The 22,605-nt window shown below is 34.4% G+C and overlaps 1 pseudogene; it reads right to left on the reverse strand.

Moving 5' to 3' along the window:
- Window positions 1–430: 430 nt before the first annotated feature.
- On the reverse strand, window positions 431–21,027 carry LOC120145925 (annotated as a pseudogene).
- Window positions 21,028–22,605: the final 1,578 nt, after the last annotated feature.

Here is a 22,605-nt window from a genome sequence, read left to right on the forward strand (position 1 = left end):
AGATACATGGCTTTGAAACCAACAAAAAGGGCCCTAGGCGTGGCTTATATAAGATGATCCTGGCCATACTTTTCATTAATAAAGTTGACAACATAGTTGCAATGGTGTTGTCAGTGCAAACTAAGAAACTCAACTGATAATAGATAAACATGTGGAAGCAAGGTTGAAGAATTTATCAATTGTTTTCGGATGCAAAACACTAGACAGACTATTATTACCATCGAGAGCGGCAATGTATATATTCGCTTCTCAGCCAACCCGATATCCGACAGTATCAAACCACCCTGCAGGCAAGAAAAGAAAAGCAATACTGCTTCAACTCTTCATACCATACCAAGTTCAAGCAACATAAAAATGAAGACAGTTAAAGTAATAGTGTCGTATATACTGTAAGCATCTGATTACCGTCAATGGAGTTGCATTTTATGATTTATCTGAACTGGTTAACATAGAATATTTTCTTAAAAGGCCCTGGTTTAGCTTTTATACTAACCGTTGGGAACAATGTAAGAGACATATCTAAGAGTTCCTGCAAATAACATGACAAAATTTCAAAACAAAGTTGATACCTTAATACAACAGGTACTACAGGTGTTCCAGCTATAAAGGCACCAGTCTTGAATGGGAGGAGGTGTCGTAATCGGTTTTCGCCCGGGTACGAATTTTTTACTTGGCGGGAAAAGTGATGTGAATAAATGTTTTTTGAAAATAATTTGGGAGTCGCCATCGGCCTTTTGGGTCAGGTAGGTCGAATACCTAAAAATTATTTTTTTAAAAGAGTTTTAAGAAAACATCAATTAAAAAAATGAACTGATCTGCGTTTATAACCAAAAATTCGTTCTTTTTAATAATAACAAGGGATTCGTGGTCGGTTACGTTTAGGGAAGGATTAGCACCCCTACAACGCCCAAAATTGGTACTTTTTAATTATAAATTGTCTTTATTATTAAAAATTCAAAATATATTTAATTTATAATCCTATTATTTCAAAATTATATAAAAAATATTTAAAAATATCGGAAAATGACTTCTAGGTGCCTTAAGACAGCTCTTTTCTTTGATATTAATAAATATTAATTTGAATAAAATTAAATAATAATTTTTTATAATATTTAATTTTAAAATACCAGAATAGGACATCCAGTTGTATTAAGACTGCCCTTTTCTTCGATAAATATTAAAATAATTTATTGAAAAAAATAAATTATTATTTATTATATATATATTTATGACTACATAATAATAATAAAAATATTTAAATATATAAACAAATAAAATTAAAACAATAAAAATATAATTAGAACTATATGAAAATATTTAAAATTGGTGACTAGATTATAGTAAAATTAAAATTAAATATCCAATTCTTAATTAATCAAAATTATAGGGATTAAACATGCTATTTTCTTATTTATTAATTCAGTGACTAAAATAAAACTTATCTAAAATTCGAATATCAGATTAAAATAAATTAAAAATATAAACTCGGGATTAAAATATTAATTATTAAAATTAAGGGATTAAATCTGTTATTTACCCTAAATATATTATTTTAATATAAAGGACTAAAATAAATAAAACTAAAATTTAAAGATCAAATTAAAAGGATTATAAATTGATTTAGTGACTAAAATGTAAGAGTTACAAGTTATAATGGCTACGGACGGGATTTAACAATTAAAATTTACACAAATAGTCCTTCCTGAAACGACGTCGTTCGGGAAGGCCTATTTAAGGTCTGAAACGGCTGGCCCGAAGGGCCAGCCTTCATTTCTCAGTTTCTCCTCTCTCTCTCTTCTCTGAGAGAGAATTTTCTCTCTCGCTTCTCTCTAAAACAGAGAGAAGCCAGCCGGCCGGCAGCCGTTCGTCGGTGTTCTTCCGCCACCGGCCACCGCCTTCGGTGGCCGAAATAAAATTTTTTTATACTAAAACATAGATCGGACCGTCCTAATGACGGTTCCGATGGCTTTTTCTTTTAAACGGCTCCCGATCGGAGCAAATCTAAGAAATATACCTTCGGTTTTCGAAGGTTTTGGTGAGGTCCGGTGGTCGTGGCTTCCTCGGTAAGCTTCTTTTCTTTCTTTTTTTTTTCTTCTGTTTCTTTGCTGGTTTGTTGGGTTGTTGTTCTCTGTTTTGTTGTTTTTGCTCTGTTTCTGTCTCTCCGGCTCTGTCTCTTTTTTCGCAGATGGGGTGATGGCTTTATAGCCATCACGGTGTGGCCATCGGACCGGGTAAAAGAATGGAGTCTGGTGAGTCACCGGACTCCCAGTGGTGACTCACCGTTGGGATGACATGTGTGAGGCTGGAGTGGCGGCGAGGCTGAAGATGATGAAACCCTAATTAGTTTTAGGGTTTCGGTTTAACTGGGCCTGGACCAGTATGGGTTGTAATTGGGCCTGGATTTGGGCTTTGTAATATTAATAAATAATTAATAATAATAATAATAATAATAATAATAATAATAATAATAAAAATGGGTAAAAAAAAATTAATATCTTCAGCTGCCCCTCTTTGCTCATTCTTATGTTGACAAGATTAGGGAAAAGACGAAAATATAATTTTTTTTATCCATTTAGCTCCACTTGACTATGATGGAGATGTTGAATAAATTCTTCTCTTTCTTCAGATGAGTTCTTCTCATTATGAACTTTCCGCTGGGGATGATGTTGACCTCTTTCCTTCTGTGATAGAGTCATTCAAAAGGTTGAATAAGCTCTACTCATTATGAACTTTTTCTTTCTTTTTCAGATGAGTTCTTCTCATTATGAACATTCTCTGGAAAGGTTGATCCATCAAGTGATGGATTTGAGAAAAAGGTTGAACAAATTCTTCTCATTATGAATTTCTTCTTTCAGATGAGTTCTTCTTCAGATGAGTTCTTCTCATTATGAACTTCTTCTTCCTTCTTCAGATGAGTTCTTCTCATTATGAACTTTCTCTGGAAAAGCTGATCCATCGAGTGATGGATTTGAGCAAAAGGTTGAACAAGCTCTTCTCATTATGAACTTCTTTTTCCTTCTTCAGATGAGTTCTTCTTATTATGAACTTCTTCTTCTTCAGATGAGTTCTTCTCATTATGAACTTCTTCTTCCTTCTTCAGATGAGTTCTTCTCATTATGAACTTTCTCTGGAAAAGCTGATCCATCAAGTGATGGATTTGAGCATAAGGTTGAACAAATTCTTCTCATTATGAATTTCTTCTTCCTTCTTCAGATGAGTTCTTCTCATTATGAACTTTCTCTGGAAAAGCTGATCCATCAAGTGATGGATTTGAGCAAAAGGTTGAACAAGCTCTTCTCATTATGAACTTCTTCTTCCTTCTTCAGATGAGTTCTTCTTATTATGAACTTTCTCTGGAAAAGCTGATCCATCAAGTGATGGAATTGAGCAAAAGGTTGAACAAGTTCTTCTCATTATGAACTTTTTCTTCCTTCTTCAGATGAATTCTTCTCATTATGAACTCGAACTGGAAAAGCTGATCCATCAAGTGATGGATTTGAGCATAAGGTTGAACAAATTCTTCTCATTATGAATTTCTTCTTCCTCTTTCAAGTAATGAGTTCTTCTCATTATGAACTCTACCTGGAAATTTTAATCCATCAAATGATGAATTCAAACAAAAGGTTAAACAAATTCTTCTCATTATGAACTTCTTCTTCCTTCTTCAGATGAGTTCTTCTCATTATGAACTTTCTCTGGAAAAGCTGATCCATCAAGTGATGGATTTAAATCTTTGCTAAAATCTTTGAAATTCCTGTCAAAATTCAACATGGATGAGAATGAATGAAAATGCACCTATTTTTTTGCAAATGCCTAAATATGATGCATGATTGTTAAGTTATTTGATTTCAGATTGGTGAACTGAATATTTCTTCATTTGTAGAAACCCAATAAATCATTCTTCTTCAAATCAGAGAATCTATCATCTTTGACAAATGTAGATGTAGATATAATGTCACAAAATCTCTTAAGAATAAAACTCAATAGTATAGGCTCTTGAAAAGCTTGCATTAATGCAACATGTTAATTCTGATAACAACTCATCTGATTATGAAGTGATCTTTCAAGATGATTTCACAGATATCGATAGTTCTTTTAATACCAAGAAATCTTGAATTCTGATTCTGATGAGGAGAATAAACTGTTATTCTTGACAAAAATGGGATTCTCAGAGACTGAAGCTTCAATAGCCATGGAGAGATGTGGTCTAGATTCATCAATTGCAAAATTGACAAATTTTATATGTGCTGCTCAAATGGCTAAGGTTACTGACACATTTCTTCCGGTAAAAGATGGGAAGCCATTATGCAATGATCCCAATTAGAAGAAAAGGTGAAACTTGGGCTATGATTTTTGGGAAAGGAATAAGCAAAAGAAGCTTTAAAAGAAACTTCTTAATGAAGACGATCATGCAATTTATCTTTTAATTTCAATGATTGTTTATGGGTTTTATATCAAACCAAATCAGAGAACTCAAAGAATACTTCCAGAAGATGCTATTAGCACATTCCTCTTCCAAATTCAATAACCGGTTCTGTGGTTCATACCAAAACAGATCAGATAACTCAAAGAACACTTCCAGAAGATGCTATGAGCACATTCCTCTTCCAAATTCAATGATTGATTTTACCAAATCAGATCAGATAACTCAAAGAACACTTCCAGAAGATGCTATGAGCACATTATTCTTCCAAATTCAATGATTGATTTTACCAAACCAGATCAGATAACTCAAAAAACACTTCCAGAAGATGCTATGAGCACATTATTCTTCCAAATTCAATGATTGATTTTACCAAACCAGATCAGATAACTCAAAGAACACTTCCAGAAGATGCTATGAGCACATTATTCTTCCAAATTCAATGATTGATTTTACCAAACCAGATCAGATAACTCAAAGAACACTTCCAGAAGATGCTATGAGCACATTATTCTTCCAAATTCAATGATTGATTTTACCAAACCAGATCAGATAACTCAAAGAACACTTCCAGAAGATGCTATGAGCACATTATTCTTCCAAATTCAATGATTGATTTTACCAAACCAGATCAGATAACTCAAAGAACACTTCCAGAAGATGCTGTGAGCACATTATTCTTCCAAATTCAATGATTGATTTTACCAAACCAGATCAGATAACTCAAAGAACACTTCCAGAAGATGCTATGAGCACATGGCATTTGTTCCAGTTAATGTTTGGACTGGGATATCACAGTACTTATTCGATGTAAAGCCAGAATTTGTAGATTCGAAGCATTTTCATGCTACTACACTGAAAAGGGCTATATTCATAATTCTTCCAATTAAGAACATATTTTCTCTTATTCTGCTTTCTCCATGTGCTGATGCTTTTCCATTGAAAAAGAAATGATGGCTTTCTTGGAATCCAAGAACAAAGTTGAACTGTTTATAAACATATACAGGAAGTGCCAAATTGACAGAAAGGATCTGTAAGGCTCTTGAAGCTTATGACAAAGAGCCACATTCGAGTGTCCAGAAGTATGTTCTTGATGAGTGCTGAAAATGGAATCTAGTATGGGTTGGAAGGAATAAAGTTGCTTCACTTGAACCTGATGAGGTGGAAATGCTTCTAGGTTTCCTTAAAAACCATACACGAGGATCTGTATAGAGACATGTTTCCCAGTGATATAAATGTCTTGTTTCTTTTTGCTGGAATCAGTGCTGCAGAGGTCGCCTTCTACTGTCTTAGTATATCTTTGAAAACAGATGTGCAAGAACTGAATGATGATCAGTTGGAGCAATTGATGAGTAGATTTGGCGGATTCGACCTTGTTGTCGGTAGCATCCCGTGTAACAATCTTGATGGAAGCAATAAACATCATCATGATGAACTAGAAGATTTTTATTGGTGCATTTTCTTGCAATGACTGCTACGACAGCTGTCTCTTCTGCTGTTCCAATATATCCCATTCTTTTCAAATCATGGAACGATTTAGTTAACAGTAAAACTGGTCATCCTCAACTTTTAGAATACTGTAACAAATGTTACCCTATATATCCAGAGTGCAAATAATGACTTGTTCATGGATTTATGATGATGATGATTGGCTTACTTTGTATTCCATGCATTTAAAAGTATTAACATAAAGTGATATCAGAAATTTTTAACTTATTTCAAAATTATGTTAATTCATAGAAGAATAAATTGAATTTTCGAAAATAAATTGAATCTCAAATAAATTGAACTTGAAATAGATAGAATTGTATTCAAAGTTATGACAAGCATAAGATTGATAAAAATTCAAATGTCTCAACAAATTATTAGCATAAGTATTTCTAAATTAATCAAATTGACACAATTTAGAGTAATGATGTAAGCTTTTGTCTGGAATATCTCAAACGTTGTCAAAATGCTTGTAGATGTGAAGTTTCTCCCAAACTGTCAAAATCTTAAGAGGGTTCAATTGCCAGATGCCTAATATCAACATGCATTTGAGCTGCCCTTTCAGGTTTTCAACTTAAATCCTTCCTTTGGTTACAAGATGCCCTTTGCGGGTTTTCACCTTGACCCCCTTTTTTTTCCTTTTTTTTTCTTTCTTTCTTTTTCTCTTCAAGCATAATATTTCTTGACAGAATCCGAGTTTATTGGATTTCTCAGAATTTTTCCATCCATTTCTACCAAGATCAACGCTCCTCCGAAAAAAGCCTTTTTTACAACGTATGGCCCTTCCCAATTAGGCATCCATTTCCCACGGAAATCTTTATGTATAGGCAAGATCTTTTTTAGTACTAGATCACCCTCTTGGAATTCTCTTGGATGTACTTTTTTGTCATGAGACTTCATCATCCGTTTCTGATACATCTGTCCATGGCAAATAGCTTTCAATCTTTTCTCCTCAACAAGATTCAATTGATCAACTCTAGCTTGGATCCATTCAGATTCATCCAATTTTATTTCTCTCAATATTCGAAGCGATGGAATCTCAACTTCAATTGGTAAGACTGCTTCCATCCCGTAGACTAAAGAAAACGGTGTTGCCCCAGTAGATGTTCGAACAGTAGTTCGGTATGCATATAAAGCAAAAGGTAACTTCTCGTGCCAATCTTTGTAAGTTTCAGTGGTCTTTGTAATGATTCTCTTGATGTTCTTATTTGCTGCTTCAACTGCCCCATTCATCTTTGGACGATATGCCAGTGAGTTTGCATGTTTGATCTTAAACTGTGCACAAAGTTCGGTCATCATTTTGTTGTTCAGGTTCAGAGCATTATCTGTAATGATCCTTTCTGGTAGGCCATACCGGCAAACTATCTCTTTCTTTATGAATTTGCAGATTGTGAACCTCTTAATATTGGCATATGAAGCAGCTTCAACCCATTTGGTAAAATAATCAATTGCCACAAGGATGAAACAATGTCCATTCGATGCTTTTGGTGTGATTGCTCCAATGACATCTATTCCCCACATAGAAAACGGCCAGGGTGCTGTCATTACATGTAAAGGAGATGGGGGTACATGAATCTTGTCTGCATATATCTGGCATTTATGACATTTCCTTGCATAATCAATGCAATCTGTGTGCATGGTAGCCCAATAGTATCCATATCTCATTATTTTTCTGGCCATGGAAAGACCATTTGCATGTGTTCCACATATTCCACTGTGTACTTCTTCAATTATGCTTTTAGCTTCGCTGGTATTTAAACATCTCAATAGCATTTGATCATTGCTTCTTCTATACATAATCTCTCCATCAAGAAAATATCCAGCAGCCATTCTTCTCAAGGTTCTTTTATCAATTTCCGATGCATTTGGTGGATAACTTTGATTTTTGATATATTGCAGAATATCATGATACCATGGTTTACCATCTACCTCTTCTTCCACACTATAACAATGTGCAGGAATTTCATATACTTGCATTTTGATTGGCATCATATCAACTTTCTTAGTTGCCTGAAACATAGCAGCTAATGTAGCCAAAGCATCTGCCATTTGATTTTCTTCTCTAGGGAGATAATTGAAGGTGACTTTCTCAAATTCTTTCACTAATTTGAGGGTAAAATTTCGGTATTCCAACAATTTGGGATCTTTTGTTTCCCATTCTCCTCGTAATTGATACACCACTAATGATGAATCTCCATATATTTTGAGACATTTGATTTTTCTTTCTATAGCTGCTTTCAATCCCATGACACAAGCTTCGTATTCCGCCATGTTATTGGTGCAAAAGAACTCCAGTCTACTTGTAAAGGGATAATAAATATTTTCTGGAGAAATTAACACTGCCCCGATTCCTCGTCCCAAAGCATTGGATGCTCCGTCAAAGTAAAGCTTCCAAGATGCAGATGCATCATTTGTTCTGACTTTTTCATTCATGGATATGCACAACAAATCTTCATCAGGAAAATTGAAGCTCAAAGACTGATAATCATTTGATACACGACTGGCCAGAAAATCAGCTATGACACTTCCTTTTATCGCTTTTTGGTTGACATATACAATATCAAACTCAGATAATAACATCTGCCATCTAGCCATTCTGCCTGTCAAAGCTGGTGATTCCATTAAGAATTTCAAAGGATCAAGTTTGGATATCAGCCAAGTAGTATGGTATAACATATATTGTCTGAGTCTTCGAGTAGCCCACACCAAGGCACAACATAATTTTTGTATTGGTGGATATCGAATTTCACAATCAGTAAATTTCTTGCTCAGATAATAAATAGCTTTTTCTTTTCTTCCAGATTCATCATGCTGTCCTAGTACACATCCCATCGAATTTTCGAAGACCGTCAAGTAGAGAATTAACGGTCTATCAGGCATTGGTGATACTAAAATTGGGGCATTGGATAAATATTTCTTAATAATATCCAAAGTTTCTTGACATTCTTCATTCCAGACTTCAGGATTATTCTTTTGAAGTAATTTGAACACTGGATCACATTTGTCAGTTAATTGAGAAATGAACCGAGATATATAATTTAATCTTCCCAAAAAGCCTCGAACTTCTTTTTTTGTATTGGGTGGTGGAAGATCTTGAATTGCTTTTACTTTATCTGGATCAATCTCGATTCTTTTTTTGCTGACCACAAATCCCAAAAGTTTCCCGGAAGTTACCCCAAAAGTGCATTTAGCTGGGTTGAGCTTTAATTGATATTTCCTCAATCTCTGGAAAAGCTTTCTCAGATTTTGAATATGTTCTTCTTCAGTTCGGGATTTGGCAATCATGTCATCCACGTATACTTCAATCTCTTTGTGCATCATGTCATGAAACAAAGTTACCATGGCTCTTTGATACGTTGCCCCTGCATTTTTTAATCCAAATGGCATCACTTTATAACAGAATGTGCCCCACATGGTTACAAATGTTGTTTTTTCCATGTCTTCAGGATTCATTTTTATCTGATTACATCCTGAAAAGCCATCCATGAATGAAAACGATGCGTGTCCTGCAGTATTGTCCACAAAGGTGTCTATGTGAGGTAATGGAAAGCTATCTTTTGGACTAGCTTTGTTAAGATCTCTGTAATCCACGGGAACAATGTTGGCTACCCATTCTGGGTATTTGGCTGCCTGTAGGAAACCTGCATTGATCTGTTTCATCACTTCCTCTTTGATCTGCAACAACATTTCTGGTCTCATTCGCCTGAGCTTTTGTTGGACCGGTTTATATTCTGGATTGATTGGAAGCTTATGCATCACTATATCTGTACTCAAGCCAGGCATATCTTGATAAGACCAAGCGAAGATATCTTTGAACTCTTGAAGAAGATTTATCAATTCTTGTTTTATCTGGATTGTCAGAGTAGTACCAATTTTCACCTCTTTTATTTCTTCATTTGTTCTCAGATTCACAGTCTCAATCTCTTCTTTGTGGGGTAGAATTTGTTTGTCTTCTTTTTCTACCAATCTTAATAGTTCAGTAGGAACATCACATTCCAGTTCATCCTCACACCCATTGATTTCTTCCAGACATATGGGTTGCTCTAAATTTATCTCTTGATTAAATTTAGGAATAAACATGCTATTCACATGGTGACACCTGCAAATTTAAGTCAGACATATTTCCAAAAGAATATAGTAAATTTATGAAATAAATAAATGTATAAATGTAAGAAAATGTAAAGAATGATTGCCATCTGAAAATTTTAAAGAAAATTTCTTATATTTAACATAATTTCCTTTACAAGATAACAAAAAGTTTTCATATTTTTGAGCTAAACATAAAGATTAGTTCTGAATATTACTCTGCGTTAATATTAAAAACTATAGGAAGATCTTCAGTGGTCCAATTGTTGAGTGTTTCTCCAGGAAAACATGGGCGAATCCTATCCAAGTATTTGCCAGTCTTGTTGTCATTCATGATCATGTTGATAAATAATCCATTCATAGCTTCTTCAACTATGTTTTGATCTTTCGTCAACTTTTCTTCTTTAAAGGTTTCAACAAGCTGTTGTTCTACATTAATTGTTCCCTCTGATCTGAATGTGGTCTTCAACTGTGGGAAAAACATGTGTTCCCAAATGATTTCTTTCCCTTTCAACCTTGCCTTTCTGTCTTCACATCTTCTTTTCATCTCTTTGTTCTTTTGCTGAAAATTGGGCTTAAATCCAAGCCCAAAACGATCTTTCTTCATCTGTATATTTACAGGAACCGAAATCCCTTGAAGATTCTTTCCTAAACCTTTCCCAGCTTTAGCTCCGATGCCTAAAGTTTGTCGTACCGTCATCTTGGTACAATCAGATAATCTGGGATATGGAATTTTACTTCCTTCTACAATAAAGGTTGCATTTACAAATTCAAGAGCTCGGAAAGAGCATTCAAGAGCATCATCATTGGTTTCGATATATGGAACATCACTTGTTACAGACGTAATGATTTCTTCTTCAGCTCCGACGCATATTAGTTGTCCATCAACAACAAATTTCAATTTCTGATGTAATTAAGAAGGAACGGCTCCTGCTGAATGAATCCATGGCCTCCCTAATAAACAATTATATGTAGGGTGGATGTCCATCACCACAAAGTCAATATTGTACACGACTGGACCAATTAACAACGGTATTTCCATTTTCGCAAGCACATCTTTTTGAGTACCATCAAAGGCTCGTACTACATTCTGATAGCTCTTCATGTGTGATTTATCCACAGGCATTCTTTGAAGTGTGACTAGAGGCATCAAGTTGAGAGCGGATCCATTGTCAATCAATACTCCTGGCAACACATGGCCATGACAATGTGTCGTGATATTCAAAGCTTTTACTGACCCCATTCCGCCTTCAGGTATTTCATCATCCGTGAACGATATATAATTGTCAACGGCTATATGTCCCACAATTCTGTCAAGTTTATTGAGGGATATATCTTCAGAGATAAATGTTTGATTGAGAATTTTCATCAAAGCATTTCTATGTGCTTCTGAATTCATCAATAGATCAAGAATAGAAATTCTCGCTTGTTGTTTGTGTAGTTGTTCAACCACACTATACTCACTATGTTTTAGGAATTTCAAAAATTCTTGAGCTTGTTTTTCTGTCACAGGCTCATTGAATGCTGGAGGGGATTCATCATCAAATACCTTCTGAGGTATTACCATGGCTTTTCCTTTTGCTTTCACTTGTTCCGAGGCATTGGATGTTTCGGGAGAGTAACATCTCCCACTTCTTGTAAAGAAACCGACTTCACTCACTGCTTCAGATGTCGATGTTGTACCCAAACTCTGTATTTTCTCTTCCGTTTTTTCTAGAGAAACAGATCCTCCTACCATTGAAACATTGGTAGTATAATTCCAAGGTACCCTGCGGGTATCTTTGTATGGAAATGGTAGAGGAGTGGTGATAACTACTTTCGGCTTTATTGGTGCAGGAATCACCGTAGATGATTTCACATTAATGATCACAAGATCATTTATTCTTTGACTAGGTTTAGAATCCTCTGATGAGCAAACATCATCTTCTTTTTTCCCTGGTTTTTCTTCAAAGAATTCCATTTCTCTGTTGTTCATCAATTTTTGCACCAAATCCCTAAACTCAGGACATAGTTGAATTTTATGCCCCTTCTCTTGATGATATTCACAATAATTCTTGTCTTCATTCTGCTTTGGCCTGAATTGTTGTGGAATTATACCGGCTAAAGAGAGTTGTTGGAATACCCAAACAAAAGGAGATTTAATTTCAGAAATGTCAGTTTTTGCTTTCTTTCTGTTCTCTTCCTGAATTGCATTCACGTTTTTATCTCCATGATTTGGCAATGGATGATTTGATGCAGATGGTGTATTAAAATTCCAACTTTCCAGTGTTGATCAAATTTTGAACCACCCTTTTGAATGCCAAACAGTTTTCAATAGAATGACCCGTAATTCCTTCATGGTAAACACAGTGTGCCTTTGTATCATACCAAGGAGGGAATGGTGGTTGCATGGGAACCAAAGGATAGGGCCGTATGACATCTGCTTTTAACAGTGAATCATAGATCTCAGCATATGGTACTGGTAAAGGTGTAAAAGATAACCTTTCATTTTCCTTTCAAGATCCTCTGGACTCTGCTCGATTAGTGTTTGTTTCCTCTTTCTTAACCCTTGGCTGGGTTATTGTAACACTTTTCGATGAATCCTTGTTGTAAGAGTTTGCATTGTTAACTTCATTCTCTTTTTTTCGGTACATAGGTCTTTTGGAACTAGACCCCTCATTTGATTCAATTTTACCACTTTTCAAGACATTTTCAATGAGTTCTCCAGAAATGACCAAATCTGCAAAATTTCTGGTTGCATTCCCCTTTAGATGATTTAAATAAGGAGCTTTCAATGTATGGACAAATATTACTGTGGCCTCTTTTTCTGACAAAGGTGGTTGAACTTGGGCTGCTGTGTCACGCCATCTCTGGGCATACTGTCTGAATGTTTCATTATTCTTTTTCTCCAAATTTTGGAGAGTCCATCTATCAGGGACCATGTCTGTTACGTGGCGGTACTGCTCTAAGAATGCTTTAGCCAGATCTTTCCAGGATCTAATGTTGGCTTTGGTCAATTGAGTATACCATTTTAAAGCTAGTCCTGTCAAACTATCTTGAAAGCAATGAATTAACAATTTCTCATCTTTCACATATCCTGTCATTCTGCGACAAAACATAGTAATGTGGGATGAAGGGCATGTGGTACCGTCATATTTATCAAATTCGGGAGCTTTGAACTTGATGGGGAGGATTAGGCCTAGAACCAAACTCAACTCACTAGCGTCAAACCCATAGAATGATTCAGTTATTTCCACGGATTTCATTCGTTCCTCTAAGCTCTTGATCTGTCTGGTTAATTCTTCATTTACTTTTCCTTTCTCATTCAGCTCATTCAAATCTGGGATTAAATGCTCAGTATTAAGATCCCCTATTTTCACATCTGATATAAGCGGATTTTTGCTTGAAGATGCAGGATCCACTTGTCGATTTTCATGTGGTTTGGCTTCTTGAAATACTGATGTGCGAGCATTGATTTGTATAGGTGTAGTACCAGAGTGATAAATTGGTTCTGGTGGAAAACCTAAAGGATACATAGGTTCTTGGTCGAAAGATACAGGATTTTCATGCATTTTTCCAATGATAGCCTGTCTTTTAAACATGTCTTTTATTTTCTGCATCATGATGTCCTGTGAGTTTGCAATACTGGCTTCAATTTTCTCTAGCTTCATTCTCATTTCTGTTTGTTCTTTATTATGCTGTTCCTCAATACGTTGTATTTTATCCTCCATAATTCTCTTAGTAGCTTGTCTAGTACCGTAGTGATGTTGTATTTCTCTTTTGTCCAGAATAACTGCGATTGAAAAATCTTTTGATATTATTTTTTCCAAATTTTAATTAATGAATTTTATCTTAATAAATATCCATAAAGAAAATCATGAAATGAATAATGAATGTATGCAAAATGTATGTATGCAAAAAGGTATTGATCCCAAAAAATTAACTGTCATAGAACAACTTTCATCGGCATACAAAAGTTTCTTTATAATAGTTCATAACTACAGATAAGGCGTAGCTTTCCTATTAAGCTCTATAATTTCTTTCATTAACCTTGACACCCTCTTTCTGAACTTAGAGACTAGATCAACGTGATGCTCAATTATTTTAGCTTCAACAGCTAATTCCCCAACATATCTAGCAACTTCGCTCATTTGTACCATGGCCTCGAACACCATATTACTTCTTTCTTCACTTCTTTCAACATATAAATCAATTGACTTTTGCCATTGTTCATTAGTTCCTTCCAGAGTTTGCTCTAATTCAGTGATTCTGACTTGACAATTGTGCAGAATTTTTTCAAGATCTCTAATGCGTCTTCGCAGTGAAGCACTTTCCTCATTACTTTCTTTGAGATCATTAGGTCCTAGACGAACCTTTTCTTGAAATAATGACTCTTCAAGTTGCAAAATGTAAGCGTTAAACTCTGAGTTTTTGTTTCTAGACTGATCCAGATCTTCTTCAAGCTTTGTTCGTGCTTCTTGCGTTCTTTGATTAAGCTTTTGGATTTGAACATTCTTGTTTCTGCATCTTTGCATCCAATTACTAGCCACTTCTTGCTCTACCTCAAGTTTGGTGTTGAAATTCTTTCTTTCCAGCTCCTATTTTTCTTTTTCAACATTGAATTCTTCAATCTTTTGGCCCCTGACTTCAAGTTCAGCAATCAGCTGGTTCATTTCAGATTCAAATCCCTTGAACATGATATTTTTCTCACCTTCAAATTTATCAAAGATTTCATTCTTCATTTCTTCTAAATCTTTAGCTCGATCCCTTTCTCTTTGCATTTCATTCATGATCTCGTGGTGTTCAGCCTTGTGTTTTATAATTCGCTCTCTTCTGTCGACCTCAAAATCTTCCATTTTTTGCTTTCCTTTCTCAAGGCTTTTGAGTAGACGGCTATTCTTTCCTTTCAGATCTTCAACTCGACTTTTCTCGATGTTCAATTCTCTGGTCATCTGTACCGTTGATTGGCTTGGTCCTGATGCTTTCCGGGATTTATATAACTCTTGGTAATTTTCTTTAATGCTCTAAATTCACCATCAACTTTTTCTTTGTTTTCTCTCAACATTGCACATTGTGATGAATGAAAGTTAATATCAACACCCAACATAGCTTTATCTCATCTCATTTGCTCTAATTCTCTTGACCAGCCTTCTTTTTCTGCTTCAAATTCAGCTCTCAGGATTTCAATCTCTGATGGAACCACCTTAATGCGATCTTCCATAGAGATATCCTCATTTTGATCTGGTAGAGGAATATTTTCATTTTTCCTGACATATCTCCATTCCTCATAATTAGGAGTTAGCATTTCTTTTGCTGCTTTAGCTCGGATACAAAAAGTTGTTTTCCAAGCTGTAACGGCTTCCATGATATTTCTTTTATAATTTTTGCTGTGAAATGCGAACTCAGATGAATGTAATCCAGCGGTGACAGGTACAAATTGACGACCTTCATACTGTCTTATGACCAGAAGTGGTGCATATCCAATTCCTCCCCATAATCCGAGCAGCATTATCCAATTGTAATCACCACATTTGTAAAAGAATTCCCTTTGGATTTGCCACGGGGCTCGCCAAACAATGTCATTACTTTGCAGATTTCGAAAGGCATTAATCCACATATCTTTCTTAATTTCTTTCGGCCATTTCTGCTCCAGAAATTCTTTTAATGGTGAGTAATCCGTATTAAAGCGTCGGTATGAAACCTTTTCTGTCCTCCAGAAATGACTACGGATCCAAACATAGAACAACTGGGTACACCCTGAGAATCGTCCACCTCCTAGCTTTCTACAAGCATTTAACGATCTGAAGGTCTCTGCTAGAATTGCAGAAGCAGGATTAATCTTTTTCGGTAGCTGTTCAAACAAATCTACCACTGCAGCTTCAACATATCCCAATACTTTTGGGAAGATGACCATACCATACATACTCAGAGCAAATAGATCGAATCGTACTTTAGTGTCTGGATGACTCTGAATAAGTTCTTTAATGTTGGTCCAAGCAATGCCTTCGCTTTCGCCTTTTTGTTTTGTACGGGATGCCACCCATTCTTCTCGTACCCCGGCAATCTTTGCTAATTTAACTCGAAAGGGTTGAGTTTTAATTGACTTTGAATAGATTCGATTCTCTAAAGCCCCTTCTATATGTAGCAAAGTTGTGTACTCTTCAATAGTAGGGACCAAGTCCTCCTTATTGAGAGTGAAATAATTGTACCCTGGATTCCAGAATTGAATTAGGGCTCTGAGTAATTCATCATCAACTTCGACATAGAGCAAATATGGGATGTCTCCGTAAGTATGATAAAACTGTAATTTTTTGTTTGAATCCCAACTTTCCCAAATGCTTCGCAAATCTTGCATATCATTTCTTTTTAGCGAAACTGGAGCATAACTGGCCAAGTCAGATACATAATCATCCTGCAGACTGTCTCCTTCTTGTCTTTATAAGTCCTCAGCCCACTGTCTTACTTCTGAGTTTAGAATTATTTGATTTGAACACTTTTTATCCATGGATGAAGGCTTTCCAATGAGACAATTAACACGATGATCAATTCATTTTATCCTGTATGATGCTATGCAAAATAAAAAAAAATAAAGAACACACAAAAAGAAATGAATTAGTTTAAAGAATTTAACAATAATATCTACCTAAATATCTTTATTTAAACATGCTTTTTCATAATTTAAATAATTTAAATTTACATGTAATTTAATCAGTAAAGAAAATAAATAAATTAACAGGAAAGTTAGAATTCATTTCTCCTGTGTGTACACCTATTTTGGACAAAATTTCGGCATGACTTCAGACCGAGAGAGTTTCTAAGTTTTATTATATGCATGGTTTCAGATCTAAGAATAAAGGTACCCGAATTGTCCTTGTTATTGCCCCCTTGGGTTAATAACCCTCAATCCTAATCCATCACAGACTAAAGTGGATCGAGTTCAATTCGAGGGGATACATTTCTCTATGCCTGACACGGAGAATAAATTCTCACGAAGACATAGAGCATATGAACCCCGAAAGTTACTTGCTAGGTCTGACACGGAGAATAAATTCTCACGAAGACGTCGCTTTCACTCCCACTTAAAAGGGACAAACTCAATTATAGAGCTTTGTGTTATGCAATGCAAGTGTTGTGTGTGAGGAGAAATGTTCAAACCTCTGACAGAAAAATAAATAATGAAATAAAATATTTGCAACTAAAAAAAATATTAATAGGAAAAATATATACATACTATGAAAATAATAAATATATAAAAATTTGAAAAGAAAAAATTATAAATTAAATATATAAATTTTAATTTATAATTAATAGAGATAATTTATAATTGATTTTAAAAGTTTGACCAGTCCCCAGCGGAGTCGCCAAGCTGTCGTAACCGGTTTTCGCCCGGGCACGGATTTTTTACTTGGCGGGAAAAGTGATGTGAATAAATGGTTTTTGAAAATAATTTGGGAGTCGCCATCGGCCTTTTGGGTCAGGTAGGTCGAATACCTAAAAATTATTTTTTTTAAAGAGTTTTAAGAAAACATCAAATAAAAAAATGAACTGATCTGCGTTTATAACAAAAAATTCGTTCTTTTTAATAATAACAAGGGATTCGTGGTCGGTTACGTTTAGGGAAGGATTAGCACCCCTACAACGCCCAAAATTGGTACTTTTTAATTATAAATTATCTCTATTATTAAAAATTCAAAATATATTTAATTTATAATCCTATTATTTCAAAATTATATAAAAATATTTAAAAATATCAGAAAAGGACTTCTAGGTGCCTTAAGACAGCTCTTTTCTTTGATATTAATAAATATTAATTTGAATAAAATTAAATAATAATTTTTTATAATATTTAATTTTAAAATACCAGAATAGGACATCCAGTTGTATTAAGACTGCCCTTTTCTTCGATAAATATTAAAATGATTTATTGAAAAAAATAAATTATTATTTATTATATATATATTTATGACTACATAATAATAATAAAAATATTTAAATATATAAACAAATAAAATTAAAACAATAAAAATATAATTAGAACTATATGAAAATATTTAAAATTGGTGACTAGATTATAATAAAATTAAAATTAAATATCCAATTCTTAATTAATCAAAATTATAGGGATTAAGCATGCTATTTTCTTATTTATTAATTCAGTGACTAAAATAAAACTTATCTAAAATTCGAATATCAGATTAAAATAAATTAAAAATATAAACTCGGGATTAAAATATTAATTATTAAAATTAAGGGATTAAATCTATTATTTACCCTAAATATATTATTTTAATATAAAGGACTAAAATAAATAAAACTAAAATTTAAAGATCAAATTAAAAGGATTATAAATTGATTTAGTGACTAAAATGTAAGAGTTACAAGTTATAATGGCTATGGACGGGATTTAACAATTAAAATTTGCACAAATAGTCCTTCCCGAAACGACTTCGTTCGGGAAGGCCTATTTAAGGTCTGAAACGGCTGGCCCGAAGGGCCAGCCTTCATTTCTCAGTTTCTCCTCTCTCTCTCTTCTCTGAGAGAGAATTTTCTCTCTCGCTTCTCTCTAAAACAGAGAGAAACCAGCCGGCCGGCAGCCGTTCGCCGGTGTTCTTCCGCCGCCGGCCACCGCCTTCGGTGGCCGGAATAAAATTTTTTTTATACTAAAACATAGATCGGACCGTCCTAATGACGGTTCCGATGGCTTTTTCTTTTAAACGGCTCCCGATCGGAGCAAATCTAAGAAATATACCTTCGGTTTTCGAAGGTTTTGGTGCGGTCCGGTGGTCGTGGCTTCCTCGGTAAGCTTCTCTTCTTTCTTTTTTTTTCTTCTGTTTCTTTGCTGGTTTGTTGGGTTGTTGTTCTCTGTTTTGTTGTTTTTGCTCTGTTTCTGTCTCTCCGGCTCTGTCTCTTTTTTCGCAGATGGGGTGATGGCTTTATAGCCATCACCGGTGTGGCCATCGGACCGGGTAAAAGAATGGAGTCTGGTGAGTCACCGGACTCCCAGTGGTGACTCACCGTTGGGATGACATGTGTGAGGCTGGAGTGGCGGCGAGGCTGAAGATGATGAAACCCTAATCAATTTTAGGGTTTCGGTTTAACTGGGCCTGGACCAGTATGGGTTGTAATTGGGCTTGGATTTGGGTTTTGTAATATTAATAAATAATTAATAATAATAATAATAATAATAATAATAATAAAAAAAATGGGTAAAAAAAATTTAATATCTTTCCCCATTAGTTGTTGTTCCCTCTGTTGTCAAGAAGAATATAAATCAAATTTTACTAGTTACGGATGGGCACAGGAAAATTGATGCTTGGAATGCTAGGAAATAGCAGCTACACATAAATATACACTCGTAGTGTGTGCACCATAAATTAAACCTTGTGAAAAATGTATAGTGAATATATAAGATGATCAACCTGGAAAGAGCATCATCATTGGAGCCAATTCATTTTGATGTGCATTACGAGCTCTGTCGGTCACAATGCCTGAAAGAGAAACCAATTAGGCACTGTACTTTTGATCAATTAAAGTGGCAAAGAACAAATTTGATGTTGTCAGTTCTTCTACCTGCAACACCTTTGAAGTCTGACGATTTTGACTCTCGCTGAACATAGACACAACCAAGACATTTTCTGTAAGAAACAAACTAAATATCATTCATCGCTCCAATTCAAACCAATCTATTTATACCAGGAATGGCAACATACAACACAGAAAATATAGAAATGGTAGGAAACATACGTCATAGAAGAAACATATAACTGTCAAAAACAAATGGATGAACTCAAACATTTACCAAAACTGAAGATTTTTATTCTAATATAAATGGTGACATTGTTACAACATAATATATGAACCTTGTAGATTAGGAGATTAGAGTGAAATAAAGGACAAAACTATTGCCATAACGCCATAACTATATCAAGATTTAAAAGGAAAAAGGAGAACAACTTATCAATTTAATAAGAAACAAAAAACCAACGACGACAAGTCGACAACCAAACCATGGGAGAAATTTACAAGGATAAAATTAACTCTCACCCGATATGACCAATAAAGGGAAGTTTACTCACTGATTTCTTCAGCAATAAAATCCAAGCATTTCAATTCAGAAAACCAAACAAGAAATATGTCAGTTAAACCAGCAAAAACTTGCCTTCAATAGCATAATGAACAACCAAAACGTGAAGAGTGGCTAAAGTTAACAGACCTTGGCAACAAAACTTGGAAAGGAAGAGGACATATGATATAAGATATCTAAATATGATAAGTGATTTGATACGATTGCTCCAGGCCTTTCTTGCTCTTCTGATTGTTTGGTATTCTGTAGAAAAACCAAAAACAGAAATATAAAATTTAGGAAAATACAAAGCAATTACTTCTTATGTTTAACTGAAGTCTGTAAGCTTCCATAATTAAATACATATAAATTATCTTTAAACTTGCCAAATTGGACTACTAAAACCGCTGGATAAGTATAGTCCTACCTCGGTTTTTGAATTCTCTTGGGTATTTGCGAAGTCCTTATGAATTTCATTAATCCAATAAAATCCTACAGTAAAAAGCAGCAACCTAGATAGAAAATCGGCCCGACTGGACGATCACGGCTCACCTGCACCCACCCAAGTGTGCAAAATCTTCCTGCTCTTCCTTTAGATTCGGGACCGAGAATAGCGTAAAAATTCTACAAATCAAGTAATATACGACCAGAATAGCCATTACCAAAACGAAACGTATAGGGAGAAGCATGACGAGGGCGATGCCTATCAGTAGTTTCTCCTTCAATGGCACCTTTCCGCGCCCCATGTAACCGTACACGTCATTGCGCACGAAGGCAGCGAATTTCTTCTCGAGCTCCTGGATATCTTCGGCGGCGGATTCAAGGAGGGGGCTGTCGTCGTTAGGGTCTGATTCTCCGGCCTTGGCCGGTTTTGTATTAATGCTATTGAGTTCGGATCCCATGTTGATTCCACGAACCAAATGGTTCCCTAAATATGTTTATTTGTTATATTCATAGATAATTAATAGATTGAACAGGGAATTTGGATTTGATCGGTCACACTCTCCATAGACATTCGTTTATATTTCTGATGACATCCGTTCTTATATCCGACGACATCTTTCTTCATTTTTAATTTTTTTTACATAATTTTATTTCTATATAATTTTTCAATGATTTCTCTCTCAAATTATCAACTATTAACTTAATAAATGTATATTTTTCTCTAAGTTAGTGATGATATTTAATTTATAGCTCGTTTGTATAGTAACTTAATTTACAATTTGTAGAATGAAATAATCTAATATTAATTATGTTTGGATAGATTTGTGTTATGGAGGGTCATGTGAGAATGTTAATGGTGTTTTACAATATATCTTTTTACACATGAATCTTCAACTAAAATTGTCATTAAAAAAGTTAACTTATGAAACTCTAATGTTACGTGTTTCAAAGAAATTGAATTTAGAGTTTCTAAGTGGATTTAGGCTATCTTATCATAGAAAAGGTAAAGTTTATTTGTTAACCGACAATGAAGATGTTGAACGATTCATTGCTTACATTAGTGTTTCACAAGATAATGTTACATTGTATGTTGTTGAATCTAGAAGTAGTGAAGTTGAGTCAGTAAAGGGTAGTAATCAACTAAGTTCTTCAGCCCCAGTTTATGGTACTCACAATATACAACGTTGTTATCAACCTCAAAATTTTATGGTTCCACCTAGGACTGTAAATGAGACGAGACAGATAGCGAGCTACTCGAGATCGACTCGATCAAGGCTCGATAAATACTCAGATCGAATGGACTCAACTCAAGCTCAACTCGAGCTCGACTCGAGTTCTTAACGAGCCGAAACGAGCTACTCGATATTCGACTCGAAAAGCTTGTGAGCTACTCGAAAAAAATGTTATATTATAATTTTAGATTTTTTTAAAATTACATTATTACAAATATATTAAAAATACATTATTGATAATTATTAAATTTTAAAAATATATTAAAAAAATTCTATAATACAACTACCCTCAAATTTTAATTTTTTTTAATTAACCAGCCAAAGTCCAATTTTTACATTGTATATTACTAAAAGGAAAATAAAAGCCTATTTAATTAAGCACATGTTAGATTACACGTGCTTGGTTGATTTTTTTCTTTATTTTTTAATTTTTTACTGTACAAGTACTTGACAACGTAGAAAAATAAAATAAAATATAAGAAAAAAAACCAAACAATAGAAAAATTGAAAATGGTTACAAATTATTTTTGAATAAATATTCTTATATTTATTTTAAATTAATAAAAAATTATTATCTAATGACAAATATTTAATATATTTCTAATGATAATATTTTTAATAACTAATTTTTTAAATTGTTGTTATATTTTGAGATTTCGGGTTCAAATATCATAAATATCAAGGGTTTGAGCATTTAATATCAAGATACTATATTGTACATACCTCATAAATCAATACCAAGTTGATTAATTAATGTATTTATAATGAACCCTAAACTCTAAACTTTAATCCCTAAACCCTAAGCCCTAAGTCCTAAACTCTAAACCCCATCCTTAATCTCTAAGCCCTTAATCCGATTATGTGATAGGGATTAAGTTATGCACATGAAG

This window comes from Hibiscus syriacus, unplaced genomic scaffold (assembly GCF_006381635.1).
Source record: "Hibiscus syriacus cultivar Baekdansim isolate YM2019G1 unplaced genomic scaffold, ASM638163v2 tig00110895_pilon, whole genome shotgun sequence".
NCBI lineage: Eukaryota > Viridiplantae > Streptophyta > Magnoliopsida > Malvales > Malvaceae > Hibiscus > Hibiscus syriacus.